The 18,196-nt window shown below is 44.0% G+C and overlaps 1 protein-coding gene across 1 annotated transcript in view; it reads right to left on the minus strand.

Moving 5' to 3' along the window:
• SHISA6 (shisa family member 6) overlaps positions 1–18,196 on the minus strand; it is a 130,913-nt gene that overhangs the window by 21,742 nt on the left and 90,975 nt on the right. The gene's annotated exons all lie outside the window — the stretch shown is intronic.

Here is an 18,196-nt window from a genome sequence, read left to right on the forward strand (position 1 = left end):
GTAATGGACTTCTCTTCTAAGAACTTATCCAATCCTTTTTTAAACACCTCTATACTAACTGCACTAACCATATCCTCTGGCAACAAATTCCAGAATTTAATTGTGTGTTGAGTAAAAAAGAACTTTCTCCGATTAGTTTTAAATGTGCCCCATGCTAACTTCATGGAGTGCCCCCTAGTCTTTCTACTATCCGAAAGAGTAAATAACCGATTCACATCTACCCGTTGTAGACCTCTCATGATTTTAAACATCTCTATCATTTCCCCCCTCAGCCGTCTCTTCTCCAAGCTGAAAAGTCCTAACCTCTTTAGTCTTTCCTCATAAGGGAGCTGTTCCATTCCCCTTATCATTTTGATAGCCCTTCTCTGTACCTTCTCCATCGCAATTATATCTTTTTTGAGATGCGGCGACCAGAATTGTGCACAGTATTCAAGGTGCAGTCTCACCATGGAGCGATACAGAGGCATTATGACATTTTCCATTTTATTCACCATTCCCTTTCCAATAATTCCCAACATTCTGTTTGCTTTTTTGACTGCCACAGCACACTGAACTAATGATTTCAATGTGTTATCCACTATGACGCCTAGATCTCTTTCTTGGGTTGTAGCACCTAATATGGAACCTAACATTGTGAAATTATAGCATGGGTTATTTTTCCCTATATGCATGACCTTGCACCTATCCACATTAAATTTCATCTGCCATTTGGATGCCCAATTTTCCAGTCTCAGAAGGTCTTCCTGCAATTTATCACAATCTGCTTGTGATTTAACTACTCTGAACAATTTTGTGTCATCTGCAAATTTGATTATCTCACTCGTCGTATTTCTTTCCAGATCATTTATAAATATATTAAAAAGTAAGGGTCCCAATACAGATCCCTGAGGCACTCCACTGTCTACTCCCTTCCACTGAGAAAATTGTCCATTTAATCCTACTCTGTTTCCTATCTTTTAGCCAGTTTGCAATCCACGAAAGGACATCACCACCTATCCCATGACTTTTTACTTTTCCTAGAAGCCTCTCATGAGGAACTTTGTCAAATGCCTTCTGAAAATCCAGGTATACTACATCTACCAGTTCACCCTTATCCACATGTTTATTAACGCCTTCAAAAAAGTAAAGCAGATTTGTGAGGCAAGACTTGCCCTGCGTAAAGCCATGCTGACTTTGTTCCATTAAACCATGTCTTTCTATATGTTCTGTGATTTTGATGTTTAGAACACTTTCCACTATTTTTCCTGGCACTGAAATCAGGCTAACCGGTCTGTAGTTCCTGGATCGCACCTGGAGCCCTTTTTAAATATTGGGGTTACATTTGCTATCCTCCAGTCTTCAGGTACAATGGATGATTTTAATGATAGGTTACAAATTTTTACTAATAGGTCTGAAATTTCATTTTTTAGTTCCTTCAGAATTCTGGGGTGTATACCATCCGGTCCAGGTGATTTACTACTCTTCAGTTTATCAATCAGGCCTACCACATCTTCTAGGTTCACCATGATTTGATTCAGTCCATCTGAATCATTACCCATGAAAACCTTCTCCAGTATGGGTACCTACCAACATCCTCTTCAGCAAACACCGAAGCAAAGAAATCATTTAATCTTTCCGTGATGGCCTTATCTTCTCTAAGTGCCCCTTTAATGCCTCGATCATCTAACAGTCCAACTGACTCCCTCACAGGCTTTCTGCTTCGGATATATTTAAAAAAGTTTTTACTGTGAGTTTTTGCCTCTACAGCCAACTTCTTTTCAAATTCTCTCTTAGCCTGTCTTATCAATGTCTTACATTTAACTTGCCAATGTTTATGCTTTATCCTATTTTATTTATTTATTTATTTTTATTTAAAAGTATTTATATACCACTTTTTAAAATAAAATTTTATCAAAACGGTTTACAACATGTTAAAATAAAGTAAAAATAAAATATAACTAAAATAAACTTAAAATACATAAATTTAACTAAATAGCTAGATAAATGTTAGCTAAAACAAATTATTAAATAACAAAATAATAATAATGGTAACATGCCATGGGTAAAGAGTAGGGAGGGTAAAAGGGATGGAGGGGGGGAGGAAGGGGGGTAGCAACTTATCGAATTGTAATGTCCTAGAAAGAACACGGATGGGATAATAGAGGAGAGACGTTAAAGTAATATGTATCTGATGAGAGAAATTTAGGGGATGGAGTTTCATTTTTGATCGGGGAGATGCTTAGTGGGAGTATTAAATGCTTGTTGAAAAAAGAATGTTTTTAAAGCCTTTTTGAAATGATGAGGATTTGATATTAAACGGAGTGGGTTGGGTAAAGAGTTCCAGAGAGATGGTCCTGCTACTGAAAAAGCTCTTTTCCTGGTGATATCTAATCTAGCCTGTCGTGGTGATGGAATGTCTAAGAGATTTTGAGTAAGTGATCTTAAGTGTCGGGTGGGTTTGTAAATGCGGAGTAAGTTGCAAAGCCAAGTGGATGTAGAGTTGTAAATTAAACTATGGATGATTGAGATTACTTTGTATTTTATCCTGTATTTTATGGGTAACCAGTGAAGGGAATGTAAAATAGGTGTAATGTGATTGCGAATGGAGGTACCGGATAATAAGCGAGCTGCACTATTTTGAACTAATTGTAGCGGGTGAATTGATGAGTCAGATAGACCTAGATAAAGAGCGTTACAATAGTCTAGACCAGAAAATATAAGAGATTGTAGAACAGTCCTGAAATCACGATAGAAAAGAAGAGGACAAAGACGTTTCAGAAGCTGTAATTTGTAGAATGATTTATTTGTTAGGGAGGAGATTTGTTGTTTCATAGATAAGTCTGTATTTATGGTTACACCTAGATTTATGGCATGGCAGTTAATTGGGATGGTTGAGCCATTGAAAGTGAAATGAGATGGTGGGCCTATAGAGGAATCTGTAATGGATGTTAAATGGACTAATTCAGTTTTTGATGGATTTAATTTTAAACGATTATGAGATAGCCAAGAGTTAATGGTGGAAAGATAGAGTGAAACTAAAGATAGAGTATCGGACCAGGAAGCTTTGTAGGGGACCAGAAATTGAATGTCGTCTGCATAAATATTGAATTGTAGGTTGAGTGAATGAAGATCTTTTAGCTAAAATAGCTTCTTTCACCTCCCCTTTTAAACATGCCGGTAATCGTTTTGCCTTCTTTCCACCTTTCTTAATGTGTGGAATACATCTAGACTGTGCTTCTAGAATGGTATTTTTTAACAATGACCACGCCTCTTGGACATTTTTTGCTTTTGTTGCTGCTCCTTTCAGTTTTTTTCTAACAATTTTTCTCATTTTATCAAAGTTTCCCTTTTGAAAGTTTAGCACAAGAGCCTTGGATTTGCATACTTTTCCTCTTCCAGTCATTAAATCAAATTTGATCATATTATGATCACTATTGCCAAGCGGCCCCATCATCGTTACCTCCCTCACCAAGTCCTGTGCTCCACTGAGAATTAGATCTAAAATTACTCCCTCTCTCATTGGTTCCTGAACCAATTGCTCCATAAAGCTATCATTTATTCCATCCAGGAACGTTATCTCTCTAGCATGTCCCAATGATACATTTACCTAGTCAATATTGGGGTAATTGAAGTCTCCCATTATTACTGCACTACCAATTTGGATAGCTTCCCTAATTTCTCTTAGCATTTCACTGTCCGTCTCACCATCTTGACTAGGTGGACGGTAGTATACCCTATCACTATAGTCTGCCCCGACACACAAGGGATTTCTACCCATAAAGATTCAATTTTGTATTTTGTCTCATGCAGGATGTTTATCCTGTTGGACTCTATGCCATCCCGGAAATAAAGCGCCACACCTCCTCCCGGGTGCTCCTCTCTGTCATTGCGATATAATTTGTACCCCGGTATAGCACTGTCCCATTGGTTATCCTCTTTCCACCATGTCTCTGAGATGCCAATTAAGTCTATGTCATCATTCACTGCTATATATTCTAATTCTCCCATCTTACTTCTTAGTCTTCTGGCATTAGTATACAAACATTTCAAAGTTTGTTTTTTGTTTGCATTTTCATTCTGCTTTTTAATTGATAGGGATAAGTTAGAATTTTTTAGCTCAGGTGAGTTTTTAGTTACAGGCACTTGGACTATTTTTCTAATTATTGGAACCTCACTGTTGGGATGCCCTAATTCTAATGCATCATTAGTATCCTTTTAAGATACCTCTCTCCGAACCATGCACTGCTGAGCGACTGTTGGCTTTCCCCTTTGTAGGGATGTGAATCGTGTCCTCGATCGTCTTAACGATCGATTTCGGCTGGGAGGGGGAGGGAATCGTATTGTTGCCATTTGGGGGGGTAAAATATCGTGAAAAATCGTGAAAAATCGTGAAAAATCGAAAAATCGAAAAATCGCAAAACCGGCACATTAAAACCCCCTAAAACCCACCCCCGACCCTTTAAATTAAATCCCCCACCCTCCCGAACCCCCCCCAAATGACTTAAATAACCTGCGGGTCCAGCGGCGGTCCGGAACGGCAGCGGTCCGGAACGGGCTCCTGCTCCTCAATCTTGTTGTCTTCATCCGTACGAAAACGATTCGCGGCGGGAAATCGCTCCCTGACCCCCGCTGGACCTCCAGGAACTTTTGGCCAGCTTGTGGGGGGCCTCCTGACCCCCACGAGACTTGCCAAAAGTCCAGCGGGGGTCCGGAAGGACCTCCTGCCGTCCAATCGTGTTCGTCTATGGCCGCCGCCATTTTTCGCCGCCATTTTGGAAAATGGCGCCGGCTGAAGACAACAAGATTGAGGAGCAGGAGCCCGTTCCGGACCGCTGCCGTTCCGGACCGCCGCTGGACCCGCAGGTTATTTAACTCATTTGGGGGGGGTTCGGGAGGGTGGGGGATTTAATTTAAAGGGTCGGGGGTGGGTTTTAGGGGGTTTTAGTGTGCCGGCTCACGATTCTAACGATTTATAACGATAAATCGTTAGAATCTCTATTGTATTGTGTTCCATAACGGTTTAAGACGATATTAAAATTATCGGACGATAATTTTAATCATCCTAAAACGATTCACATCCCTACCCCTTTGTTCTAGTTTAAAAGCTGCTCTATCTCCTTTTTAAAGGTTAGCGCCAGCAGTCTGTTTCCACCCTGGTTAAGGTGGAGCCCATCCCTTCGGAAGAGACTCCCCCTTCCGCAAAAGGTTCCCCAGTTCCTAACAAAACTGAATCCCTCTTCCTTGCACCATCGTCTCATCCATGCATTGAGACTCTGGATCTCTGCCTGCCTCTGGTGACCTGTGCGTGGAACAGGGAGCATTTCAGAGAATTCTACCCTGGAGGTTTTGGATTTAAGCTTTCTACCTAAGAGCCTAAATTTGGCTTCCAGAACCCCCCTCCCACATTTTCCTATGTCATTGGTGCCCACATGTACTACGACAGCCGGCTCCTCCCCAGCACTGTCTAAAATCCTATCTAGGCGATGCTTGAGGTCCGCCACCTTCGCACCAGGTAGGCATTTTACCAGGCGATCCTCACGCCCACCAGCCACCCAGCTATCTACATTCCTAATAATCAAATCACCAACTATGACGGCCGACCTAACCCTTCCCTCCTGGGCAAAGAGTCTAACTTCAGTTAGTCAGCCAGAGTGACTCACTGCTCTCTTGATTAACAAATGTTGGTCCCTATTGAAACCCAATCACACTACCTCAACAACTTTCCAAGGTGAGTAACTGAGCTGAACTATTCAACTTTTTTACTTAGGCAAACATTGCTCCTAGCTTATTTCTAGCTTCTGGCTACTTTTTTGGGGTACTTTTTTTTATGTGTTTTTTTTTTCAATACAAACACTCAGTTTGTATTAAATACAAACACTCAGTTCTTTAAAAGTCTGCAGAACACTCAGTTCTGCAGACTTTTAAAAATAAACACACTACCTTCTGCTTACTAGCTACCTTATTGACTGACTATTTAAAAATACAAACAGTCTAGCTTGTTTATTCACTGCCTTTCTGACTATTAAAGGCACAAACACACAAACACACTAAATAATATTCCCAGATAGTTAACTTTGCCCCAATACTTTTAAAAAAGACAATGTCCCAAGGAAAAACTTACTGATTCCTTTCAGCCACCAGCAAGGTGATCCTCTCCTCTCAGTGTTCCCACTGGAATGTGGGTTACTGAGCTCTTCCCTTCTAATTTATAATGTGCTTCTAAGGTAAATTAGTACAAAACAGTTCCTTTAGAAATTTACACTTCACTTAGTTTTCCTGAGTGACTCACTGCTCTCTTGATTAACAAATTTTGGTCCCTATTCAAACCCAGTCACACTACCTCAACACCTTTCCAAGGTGAGTAACTGAGCTGAACTATTCAACTTTTTTACTTAGGTATACACTGCTCCTAGCTTATTTCTAGCTTCTGGCTGCTTTTTGGGGTTTGTTTTTTTTTGTGTGTTTTTTTTAATGCAAACACTCAGTTTGTATTAAATACAAACACTCAGTTCTTTAAAAGTCTGCAGAACACTCAGTTCTGCAGACTTTTAAAAATAAACACACTACCTACTGCTTACTAGCTACCTTATTGACTGACTATTTAAAAATACAAACAGTCTAACTTGTTTATTCACTGCCTTTCTGACTATTAAAAGTGTTGCTCACACAAAAATAGCCACATATGCACGTATGTGGGCCGTGCGCGAGCAATATAAATTTTAAGAAGCCGTGAAGTACATGCATTCATACCCACACGTGCGTCAAGTACAAGGGGATGGAAAAGGGGTGGGGATTTCCTATTCCATGGTGGGGCTAAGACTTAAGTGTGCAACTACAAATTTAAAAAACACCTGACTAAGGTGCACATCAGCATGTTATCTGCGTAACTTTACTTCAGGTCCTGATGAGGAGCAAGTCTAGAGACCTCGGGTATTAGGGTTTTCAGCATAACATGAAGGTTCAGGGTCAAGTGGGGGGCTTACAGGATGAAAAACCAGAGGGGACTTGTAACCTTAATATCATCTGGACAAGTTGGTGGACTAATTTGAAAAACTGTTTTTTCCCTCGCATGAGCATGTTTTAAAATGCGCTTGCATACACAAGTAAATGCCGCTAAAGCCCAAGCAAAAATATGTGCGGGGCATTTACTCAAGTCTACTCTTAAGAATATGTGCACACATATGCGCAGCAGGGGGATTTTAAATGATATGCATGTACTTTTGCGCAGGATATAAAATTTCAGCGTATTTATGGATATGCATTCCTTTTAAAATTACCCAGAAAGGTTGGAGGCAATACAAAATGGATTATTTTCATTTAAAGTTTACAAAATAGTAAGCTAGTGTATGCAGGATACTAAGGATGTATGTGATTATAAAACCAGGCACCTGTTAAAAACCAAACTGTAGCATTTGTACTGCCTGCAATGCTGTCAGTGTGGCTGCTGGAAACCCAGTATATACTGTTTTATATAGCATTACAATAATCTAAGCCTATGAGTATCACAGCCTGAAGAACTGAACAAACATTATTGTGACTTAAAAAAGGTTTCAGTCTCTGTAGCAAACATAATTTATAAAAAGAGCATTTTATAATGGCTTTTACCTGTGACTGAAAAGACAATGAGGTATCAAATATGACACCTAGATTCCTATCTTATTTGTAGATTGAAATAATCAATCACCAACATGAAGCAATGAAGGGTCATTGTCAATGGATGATCTAGATAGAATGATCAATTTGGTCTTTTTGACGTTCATCAACCTATCTCCTTAGCATATGGTAAAGAATGAGAGCAAAAGCTGACTGACTCTACTTTGATACAAAGTCCTGGAAAACACAACATGCAATTTTATTTTATTTTTTAAGGAATTGTAAAGTTACAACACTGTTATCACCCAACCATTATAAGACAATTTGATATCATGAAGTGATCACATATCAGCCACATATCACATTTTGACTTTCATTTCTCAGTCATGATGTAGGTATAAAGATAAACTAGAGAGCTAGGTCCTCATTTTAGACAAAGCAAAACTAAAACAAACACAAATGTATAGATTTATGGTACAATCAAACCTGAGTATTGTGTCTATAGTCTGGCAGGTTGGGCTTGTGGCCTATAAATTGAAATTGCCTCCCACACTTTGATTACATGATAAATAAACTTAATAAAACCAGCCATCCTGTCAATGCCATTGAGACCCCCCCACTCAAACCCACAGAGGTGGTGAATGAAGAAGACACTCCATATGAGGTTCAAGAAATCTTGTATTTCAGAAGAATCAGAAACAAAATGTAGTATCTCATCTCGTAGAAAGGCTTTGGCGCTGAAGAAAATTCTGAAGAAAATTTCCAAAGAAAATTCTCAAACCTCCAGTTCCCTCAACTGCTGAAAAACTTCCACAGATGCTTTCCCCAGAAGTCCAAATCTAGGAGGCTGGGGAGAGGGCTTTGGAGGGGGCTACTGTCACATTTGGCCACTAGCAGAGTTGGCCCACGACCAGCTGCACTTACCACCTGGGCCCACCATGCCACACAGCCCTGTCGTCCCCTCAGCTGCGCCAGCATCCTCCTTAGGCATGCATGCTTTACATGCACAGTGGCAGGAAACCAAGGTCCTGGCGCCGCAGGATGATGTCACGCGGCTGGGTATTTAAATCCAGCCACAACTCCAGCTAGATGTCTTTGTAACAGGTCTCTTGCCTAGCTGCAGTATGTACTGCTCTGCATTCTTGTACCTGTTTCCATCCTTGCCTCTCCAGCTTTCCTTGTCCACCCTTGTCCTCCCCTTGGCTTGACCTCCTGATATTGACCTCTTGCTTCAGACTTGGACCTGAGTTCATTTACCTGCCTCCTGGACCTGACCTTAGCCTCAGACCTGACCATGCTTGCTTGCCTGTCCTTGTATCTTCTTCCTGCCCTGACTCAGCTTGTTCTTAGATTCTCACTTGTTCAACCGCCCTAGAGATCCACCTAAATCCTGCCAGCCATCAGAACCCAAGGGGTCAACATGTGAAGGAGGCAGCTGGTATAGATGAAGCTCCAGTCTGTCTCATTTCGGGGTGCATTCGCCAGTTGTTGGCGTAGGCCTCGTAGGTTCACATACAAGGCTGTGTCAAGTACAGATAGCATTAAGGGCTCACAGGCATGATGCTCATCACAGAAAGTAAATAAAAGGAAGAATAGGAGTGGAGGAATAGCCTAGTGGTTAGAGCAGTGGACTATGACCTGGGGAGACCAGCATTCAAGTCCCACTGTTGCTCCTTGGGCAAGTCACTTTACCCTCTCTTGCCTCAGGTACGCACATATAGGCTTAGTCATTAAAACAGAATGTGCAGTTATCACATGCATTAGGGTGTTAAGGCATCAATAAGACCATAACACATATGATAACTACCACATCTTGACAATAAGATGTAAATTAGAGAAAGGAGCAGGGTAAAAAATGTTTTTCGGCCTGTAGCGCTGCAGGTAATAATGCTTTATACATTATCACCGGCAGTGGCACCGGAAATAACACCACCTTTTTGAGTGGCACTATCACCCCCGCCCCTTTTTTTTTTTTTTTTTTGCGACTCATCATTCTGCTTTAATTATAGAAAAATGATGAATCTAGGCCTTAGATTGTAAGCCCTCTGGGGATAGGGAAATACTTACAGTACCTGAACATAATCTGCTTTGAAGTGCCAAAAAAAGTGGAATATAAAAATATAAATAAATAAATCAGAAAAAGATGTTACTATGGTTTTCTAAAGAAATTGCTGAAAAGGTAAGAAAAAAAAGGTTAGAGTTCATAAAATACAAGAGACTGCAGAAAGAGGAAGATAGGCAATAATATCTGGAAAAGCTAAGAGAAACTGGGAAAGTAGTCAAGAGAGCAAAGATACAAATGGAAGAAAAACTATCAAATATGGTATAACAGATGGGACAAAGCTTTTATAGATATATTAGTGATAGGAGGAAGGGCAAAAGTAGCATTGTGATACTCCGAAGTGGAGGAGAGGAATATTTAGAGGTCGACAGGGAGAAAAGTGGAATTGCTTAACAAATAATTCTGTTTGATGTTCATTGACAAAGGGTCAGGTGTAGGACCACAGAAAATGGACACAAATAGAATTGGAAGTGAGGTAAACCTCAGATGATTTTCAGAAGACTGTATTCATGAAGAGCTAGCTAAAGTAAAAGTAGACAGTGATGGTCCAGATGGAATACACCTAGAGTTTTATGGGAAATTAAAGAACCTAGAAGAGAACTTGGAGCTCTTCAGTGCTTATTTAGAGTCAAGTGTAGTTTCAAAGGACTGGAGCCAAGCGGATGCAGTTCCTCTTCACAAAAGTGGGAGTAAGGAGGAGACTGGGAACTACAATCAGGTTAGGCTGACCTCTGTGGTGAGTAAATTATAGTAATCACTGCTAAAATAGAGGATAGTATAGTTTCTTGTAGCTAGTGGATTACAAGATCCAAGGCAGCATGATTTTACCAGAGATAAGTCATATTTGATGAATCTGAACAATTTCCTTGTCTAAGTGACCAGAGAGTTGGATCAGGCAAGAGCTTTAGATGTAATGTACCTAGGGGTAGATTTTAAAAGAATGCACGTGTCCATGGGTGCGCACTACACGGCACACACACATGGATGTCTGATTTTATAACATGTGTGCACAGGTGTGCGCATGTTTTAAAATCAGGGGTCGGCGCGTGCAAGGGGGTGCACATTAGTGCAACCTGTGTGCGCTGATGACCGTGGCCTTCCCCAGTTCCCTCCCCCCTAGCCTGACCTTCCTACTCCTTCCTACTCCTTCCCTATCCTTCCTGCCTCGTAGCCCTATTCTAACCCCCCCTAAACCCTTGTCCTACCTTTTGCGCCTACCTCAGTGTTGCATCGGAGGTGGACCCTTGGGCCAAGGTGGGGTTGACGCAACCCATAGGTAAGGATCTATGGGTCCCCACCGTCGGCAGGTGGAGTGGGCTGATAGGCAGAGGCTGCTGGAGCTTCACCTATACCAGCCCTCATTCCCCGCAGGTTGAGCCTTTGGATGCCGGGGCCGACAGGACTTAGGTGGGCCTCGAGATAGAACAGCAAGAGGAGTGGTTCAGCCCAGAGACAGCAGGCGAGGGATGGAGTAGTCCTACTCAGGACTGGGTAAGGTTCTGGAAACTCGGTCGCCAATGAGACAAAGGCAGACTGAGGGCGCTCGAGCAAAGGTAGACTGAAACCTAATAAGTCCACGTCCAGAGAGTAGGCAGAAGAGGTGTCCAATGGTAGGCTTGAGTCAGGGCTGGCAGCAATCCAGGGGCTGCGGCAAGCAATGCTGAGGTCTGATCACAGAGATAGTCAATAGTGTAGTCAATCGAAACTGAGGTCTGATCACGGAGAAGTCAATAGCGTAGTCAGACAAAGCAGAGGTCTGGGTCTGGAATAGGATGTAGCGTAGTCAGGCAAAGCAGAGGTCTGGGTCTGGAGATAGACTGTAGCGTAGTCAGGTGAAGCGAAATCAAAGTCCGTGTAATCAATCCGAAGCATAGGCAGGTCAGGAGTGAGGAAAACAGGAACCAGGAACATTGGGGATCTGGAATGAGGAGTAGAGATGAATCTCTTAGCAGCAATGAATACTTGAGTAGTGAGGAGACCTGTTGCAAAGGCAACACTATGGAGCAGGGCCTGAGCTTTAATACTATGCTGAGGTTGACGTCATCATCCGGGGCCGCGGACTGGTTCCCGCCATGGTCCCTTCATAAGGATCAGCGATGCACACATGTGCGCCTAGAGAGAGGCGCAGCGCAAGTGATGGCATCTCTCCGCGGGCCACGCAGAGAGGCCCGACAAGTAGTGGCATTGGGACCAGGAACGCTGGAGACTGTAGTGGGGCCAGAGGCACCGGGGGAGGCCCGAGAACGGAGCAGGTGGCCCACCACCACCAGTGAGAAGGAAGCAGAGGCTGTAGTCCTCATGAGAAGGTGAGAGAGCCATGCCGCGGGTCTGCCACGGACGGCACACGTAACACTCGGGGCAGGCGCAAGTAGCGCGTGCCGGCACCCTGCCGGCACGCGATGCCCAGCACAGTGGCAAATGGCTGTTGTGCCGGGGGCCTCTAACCCCGTCGCGCCCCCGCCCTGCCCCTTTTCTTCGGCCCTGGGACTTACGCACGTCCCAGGGGTTTACGTGCATGGCCGGGCCTTTGAAAATTGGCCCAGAGCACATAAGGCCCGGTCCAGGCCTTAGATTTTAGTTAGGCGTTTGACACAGTTCCACATAGGCAACTTATAAATAAACTGAGTGCTCTTGGTTTGGGCTTTGAAGTGATAGATTTGTTTAGAAACTGGTTGAGTGGGAGATTACAAAGTGTAGTGGTAAATGGACTTCATTCTAAGGAGATATGTGTTATTAGTGGTGTGTAGCAGAGATTGGCCTTTGGAGCAATTCTTTTCAACATTTGCACAAGCAATACTGCAGAAGGACTATAAAAAAAGATTTGTCTTTTTGTTCATGATATCAAAATCTGCAACAGGGCAGATACCAAAGAAGATACAGAAAACATGAAGACGGATCTAGCAAAGCTTGAAGAATGGTCTAGAGATTAACAGCTAAGATTTAATGCTAAAATATGCAGGGTCATGCATTTGAGCTGCAAAAACCCAATGGAGCAGTAGAGTGTAAGGAATGAAATTCTTCTAAACACAAAACATGAGTGGAATCTGGAGGTGATTGTATCTGATGATCTCATGGTGACCAAACAAGTAGATAACGCAATAGCAGAAGCCAGATGAGTGCATAGGTATGTTGCGCTGGAGGTGGACCCTTGGGCCGAGATGGGGTTGATGCAACCCGTTGGAGGGATCCTCCGGGTCCCCACCATCGGCAGGCAGAGTGGGCTGAAGGACGGAGGACGGCTAGTGCTTCACCAATACCAGCCGTCATTCCCCGCGGTTGAGCCTTTGGGTACCGGGGCTGGCTGGACTTAGGTGGGCCTCCATATGTCGTCGTCGGTTGAAGAACAGAGAGGTCAGCCCAGAGGCAGCAACAGTGGAGTGGAGAAGTCTGTACTGGACGAGGCGGAGTCCCGGAGACCCGGGCGCCAATAGAACCAAAGTCAGACGGGGGCGCCTGAGCAAGAATAGGCCGAAGCCTGAATAGGCCAAGTCAAGGACGTAGACTGAAGAGCCATTGTAGAGCAAGCTGGAGTCAGGGCCAGTGGTAATCAAGAAGCGGTGGCAAGACAAGGCTGAGGTCTGGACGAGGACAGAGTCGGTAGCGTAGTCAAGCAATGCAGAGGTCTGGGCTTGGAGAGAGTCAATAGTGTAGTTAGGCAATGCAGAGGTCGTGTCCGAGAAAGCAATTTGAGGAGAGGTCAGGAATCAGGAACGCAGGAACGAAGGGGAACAGGAACTTGCGAGGATCAGGAACCAGGAATGCAGGAGGATCACCAGGAGGCAACGAGTACACGACCAGCGTGGAGACCTGTTACAAAAGCAATCATTGGAAGCCGAGCCCGGCCTTAAGTACCGGAGCTCCGGCGTCATCATCATCTGGAGCCATGGCCAAGTTCCCGCCGCGGGCCCTTCATAAGAGTCAGAGATGCGTGTGCGCGCCTAGGGAGGGGCACAGCGGTGGACGGCGGCGTCTCTCCGCAGGCCACATGGAGAGGCCCGACACGGAGCACAGGAATCTTTAGCTGAAGCTGAGGCACCGGGGGCGGCCCGAGGATGGAACCAGGCACTGGATTGGCCAGAGAGATGTGAGGGGGCCGGGCCGCGGGTCTGCCACAGCCTGCACTTGTAACAAGGTAGAGGAATGTTCAGCAGAAAGGAAGTAATGTTGCTTCTGTATAAATCCCTGGTGAAACCTCATTTGAAATACTATGTAGATTTCTGAAGACTGCACCATCAAACGGCTATAAACCAGATGAACTGGTGCAGAGGGTGGCTACTAAAATGGTCAGACATCAGTAGTAATGACGGCAGAAAAGGACCAGATGGTCCATCCACTCTGCCCAGTGAACTTCTTATGGTAATATTTGCCGTTGCATGCAGGATACCTCCATGTTTCTCTGAAGGGTAGTAACTGCTCCTCTGTGCAGTTACTCACAAGCCTTATGATGAGTAGTAATATTTACAGTCAATAAAAGTCAAGCAACTGTCATAAGAACATATGAATTGCCATACTGGGTCAGACCAAGGGTCCACCAAGCCCAGTATCCTGTTTCCAAAAGTGGCCAATCCAAGTCACAAGTACTTGGTAAGTACCCAAACATTAATTAAATCTCAAGCTACTATTGCTTATTAATTAATAGCATTTTATGGATTTTTCCTCTAGGAACGCATCAAAATCTTTTTTAAACCCAGTTACACTAACTAGTGTAACCACATCCTCCTGCAAACCATAAATTACTGCTAGCAGCATTTTTACTGAGTGAGAAACCTTCTTGCTAATTCAGACAATGCTGCTTAATGTTCTTTGCTGTAGGACTTGGCCGTAGAAGCCATCCTGTACATTTCCCCCTGTGTCTGCGTGTCAGTACCCCAGACCATAAAAGTCAGGACCCATGTTGGTTATGGGGACAGACTTAAAGATTAAAACGGGTACATCATAGAAAATAGGGAAGATATAATGGGGTCATTTAAATACCTCCAAGGTGTCAATGCATAGGAGGAGGATGTCTTTCAATGGAAACGATGCTCTGCTATGGGGGAGGGAGGTCATGTGATGAAGGTGAAAGTGTGTAAACAGAGGAGTAATCTAAGGAAATATTTCTATACAGTGAGTGCAGTGGATGCATGGAACAGTTTCCCATTGGAGACAAGGACATTATCTGAATTAAAGAAAGCATGGGACAAGCACAGAGTATTTCTGAGACAGTACTAAGGATTGTAGAACTGAGCAGTTGGTGTGGCTGGGCAGGCTAGATAGGCCAAATGGTCTTTCTCTGCAATTATATTTGTATGTTTCTATAGCCTCTACCTTGCCAAATTATGAACATCTCTTACTATTCTGATCTTGCCTTAGATGGCACATATTTATTTATTTAAGATATTTGTATCCTGTGCCCTCCAAAGTTTGGGGCAGGGTACAACTATATACAAATATAGTAATCTTCAAACATGTGTTTCATTTCTCTGCTCAAAGAAGCCATATCGTGCGGTACATTTCCTAGCTCTGCATATCCTCTTGAAAAAAGGGACCCAAACAATATACTGTATTTTAGATCCTCTCTCTCTCTCTGGGATTATGTAGAGCTCTAGAGCAATGGCACAAAATCCCCATCTGTATAATTCTTCTGGCATTTTTTATGCTGCAGTTTAACAATTGAAGCTTGTCATTATCAATGACTTGTTAATGCTTTAAAGGAGAACTGGCACCTTTCCTATTATCCAGAGGCTAAAAAGCACAATTGTTAGTTACTAAGGTACAGTATCTTATATTTGTAAATGCTGAAGCTCATTTGTTGTCCACTTGCTGAGGCTGCTGATCTATCTAAGTCAGTCGGTAACCTACTTCTCTTAACTTGCACAACAATCTTTAAAAAGGGCTATTTTTCAAACTTCAGATTCTGTCCCAGGGTTATTCCCTTCATATACGCCTTCAAGTTAATCACCCACAGCCAAAAAATGCAGCTTATCAAACTTCTAATTAGCTTTTTATGTTGTCAACTTGTCATCCAAAAGAGAAGTAGGAATAAATAGTGTCCCAAGTAGCTACAGAGTTCCTGACTGCCTAGTATTTATGCAGGGAGTTGCTTGTTTACCCATGTAAAGGAGAACTAGTGTTTTTTCATCAGTGAAATCTATTAAAGTCATGGTTGGAGAATGCAATGCATTGTTTCCCATGACTGAGGTGGCAGGGGAAGATATTTATTATATCATGTGTGATTTTTACAAGGATGTTCCTCCGACACCAACATTTTCAAATCTTTCTTTTGTTAAATAAAAGATTTAGTTAGATTTTCCAATAGTAAATTATGGAATGATATGTTTCTTTTTGCAAAAATATTTGAATTTAGTTTTTATTTTCGATTTTTAATGATTCCCTCACGCGTTATCAATCACTTCAGCTATATTCAATGAATGAACTATCCTCACTCAGCGCTGGTTGCTCTTTTCGTTTCTAGTGCGGCATTAGCTTGTGTGGCTTCTGACATTATGGGGCCAATTTTAAGACCCGCAAATGCACGTCCACGTGCGCACGATTCCCAGTGGGCGCACGTGGACGTGCCGATTTTATAACATGCGCATGTCGCCGTGCATGTGTTATAAAATATGATATCCATGCGCACCTGCGTGCCCGATTTTATAATCGACATGTGCATGTGCGGGCAGGTGCCCCATTTGCGTGCACAGAGGAGGGATTTTTCAATTACGCGTGGCAATGTGATCAGCCTTTTTCCCAGTTCCCTCCCGGTCCTTTTAAGGAGCGGACTGGGATGGATCTTCCCTAACCCTAATCCTACCCTTCCTCCCTCTTCCCTTCTTCTCCTCGACCAGTAAACCTACCCAACCTATCCCCGATTTTTTTGTTTCCTACTTACTGCTGCTCCAGAGCAGAAGTAAACTCCAAGCACCAGCCGGCTTCCGGTTCGCGTTTTCCCAAGGTAGTGTCTAATGGCGCTTTCCTGGCCCGCCCCCATCCCACCCCTCCCTGCATAGACCATGCCTCCCGGCCCGCCCCTTTTAGCTGGCCTGGCACTTCTGCGCACATCAGGAGTTACGTGCATGGATGGGCCCTTTTGAAAATGCATGTGGTGTGCGCAGGGCCTGGCCACACATGTAACCCCCGAATGTTACGCTTGTGGGCCTTTTAAAATTCAGGCATATATGTTTAAGATAAAAATATACATCTATATAAATAAAAATGTTAAATAGTTTGTACCAAATCGCTAATCTCAGCAACCACTTAACCGATTGCATTCAAATTTGGACACAAGTTTCACCTCACATACGGCAAGGATCCTCTACACTTACATTACATATATGTCACACTGGGGGCTGGTAAAAAAGTTTTAAAATTTGGTTGCACAAAACAGCGACATCTGGTGGACGTAAGCGGAAGCTCTTACACCTTGCACAAACGTTCACACCCCACACACACATGACCAATGTTTGCGAGTCACACACCCTCCGAGCAGACACAAATCCACCCTCCTCACACACCCCCGCACACATGCCAATTGTATTTATTTCACACACCCTCAAAAAACACACAAAAACCCACTAAATACCAGCATACTACAACGGGAGGCCACTCACATGCCACATGTTTGCAATTCCCACACCCTACGAACTCACACACAAACACCATCCTCATACCCCTCACGCACATGACTTTTCTACTTAACTGCCCTCAACCTCCGAACGCACGGAAAACTGCAGAATAGTTCTGGCTGGTCCAGCGGGGGGGGGGGGGGGGGGGGGCAACACAGCTCCGGGACACATCGCATACACTATGGCTGTCAGCAATCAAAATGGCGCCGACGGCTCTTTCCCTTACTAGGACACTCGGGAACACCAATAGCGGCAGTAGCCCATGTGACATAGTAAGGGCGAGGGCCCGTCGACGCCATTTTCTGAACTGGCAACCGGCGCACCTTCGTCCTTACTATCTCAGCGAGACGACCGCTCCCATTGCTCCACCTCGAGGGCCCGGCGCCAATACTTCCATGCCGGAACGAACGCCCGCTCCACCGACTACCATTTTTGAAAGGTATCGTCGGTCCTGTAGGGGGGGGGGGGGCGTGGGGATGTTCATGCGTCCATGTTCTGGGGGGGGCCAGGGGGAAGTTCCGAGATTCTGCAACTCTTGTGGGTTAGTCTATTTTGCCGGCCTGGGGGGGGGGGAAGGGAGGGTGGGGGAGGCTTAGAGAAACACGTTTCTGTGGGGATTACTTTGGGGTGCAAAGGGGGAGGGCACACACAAACACATACACAAAATGTGCACCATCTCCGAAAGGTTACAAAACAGCCCTCACCAGGTGGGGAGTCACTGAGGTGACAGTGAGGGGAGGGAGAATGAAGAGGGAGGTAACTGTCAGGGGAGGAAGAATGAGGTGAGAGGTGAGTGTGAGGGGACAGAGTTGGAGTGGGGACAGGGGAGGGAAGGGGGGGGGAAGGGGGGGAGTGACCAAGGGGGAAGAAGATGAGTGACTCAGCTAAATGAGCAAGGGGAAGGGGCAGGGAGGGCAAAGATTCTGACTCAGCCACTGCAACGCGTGGCAGGGGTCCG

Source organism: Rhinatrema bivittatum, chromosome 4, assembly GCF_901001135.1.
Source record: "Rhinatrema bivittatum chromosome 4, aRhiBiv1.1, whole genome shotgun sequence".
Classification (NCBI taxonomy): Eukaryota; Metazoa; Chordata; class Amphibia; order Gymnophiona; family Rhinatrematidae; genus Rhinatrema; species Rhinatrema bivittatum.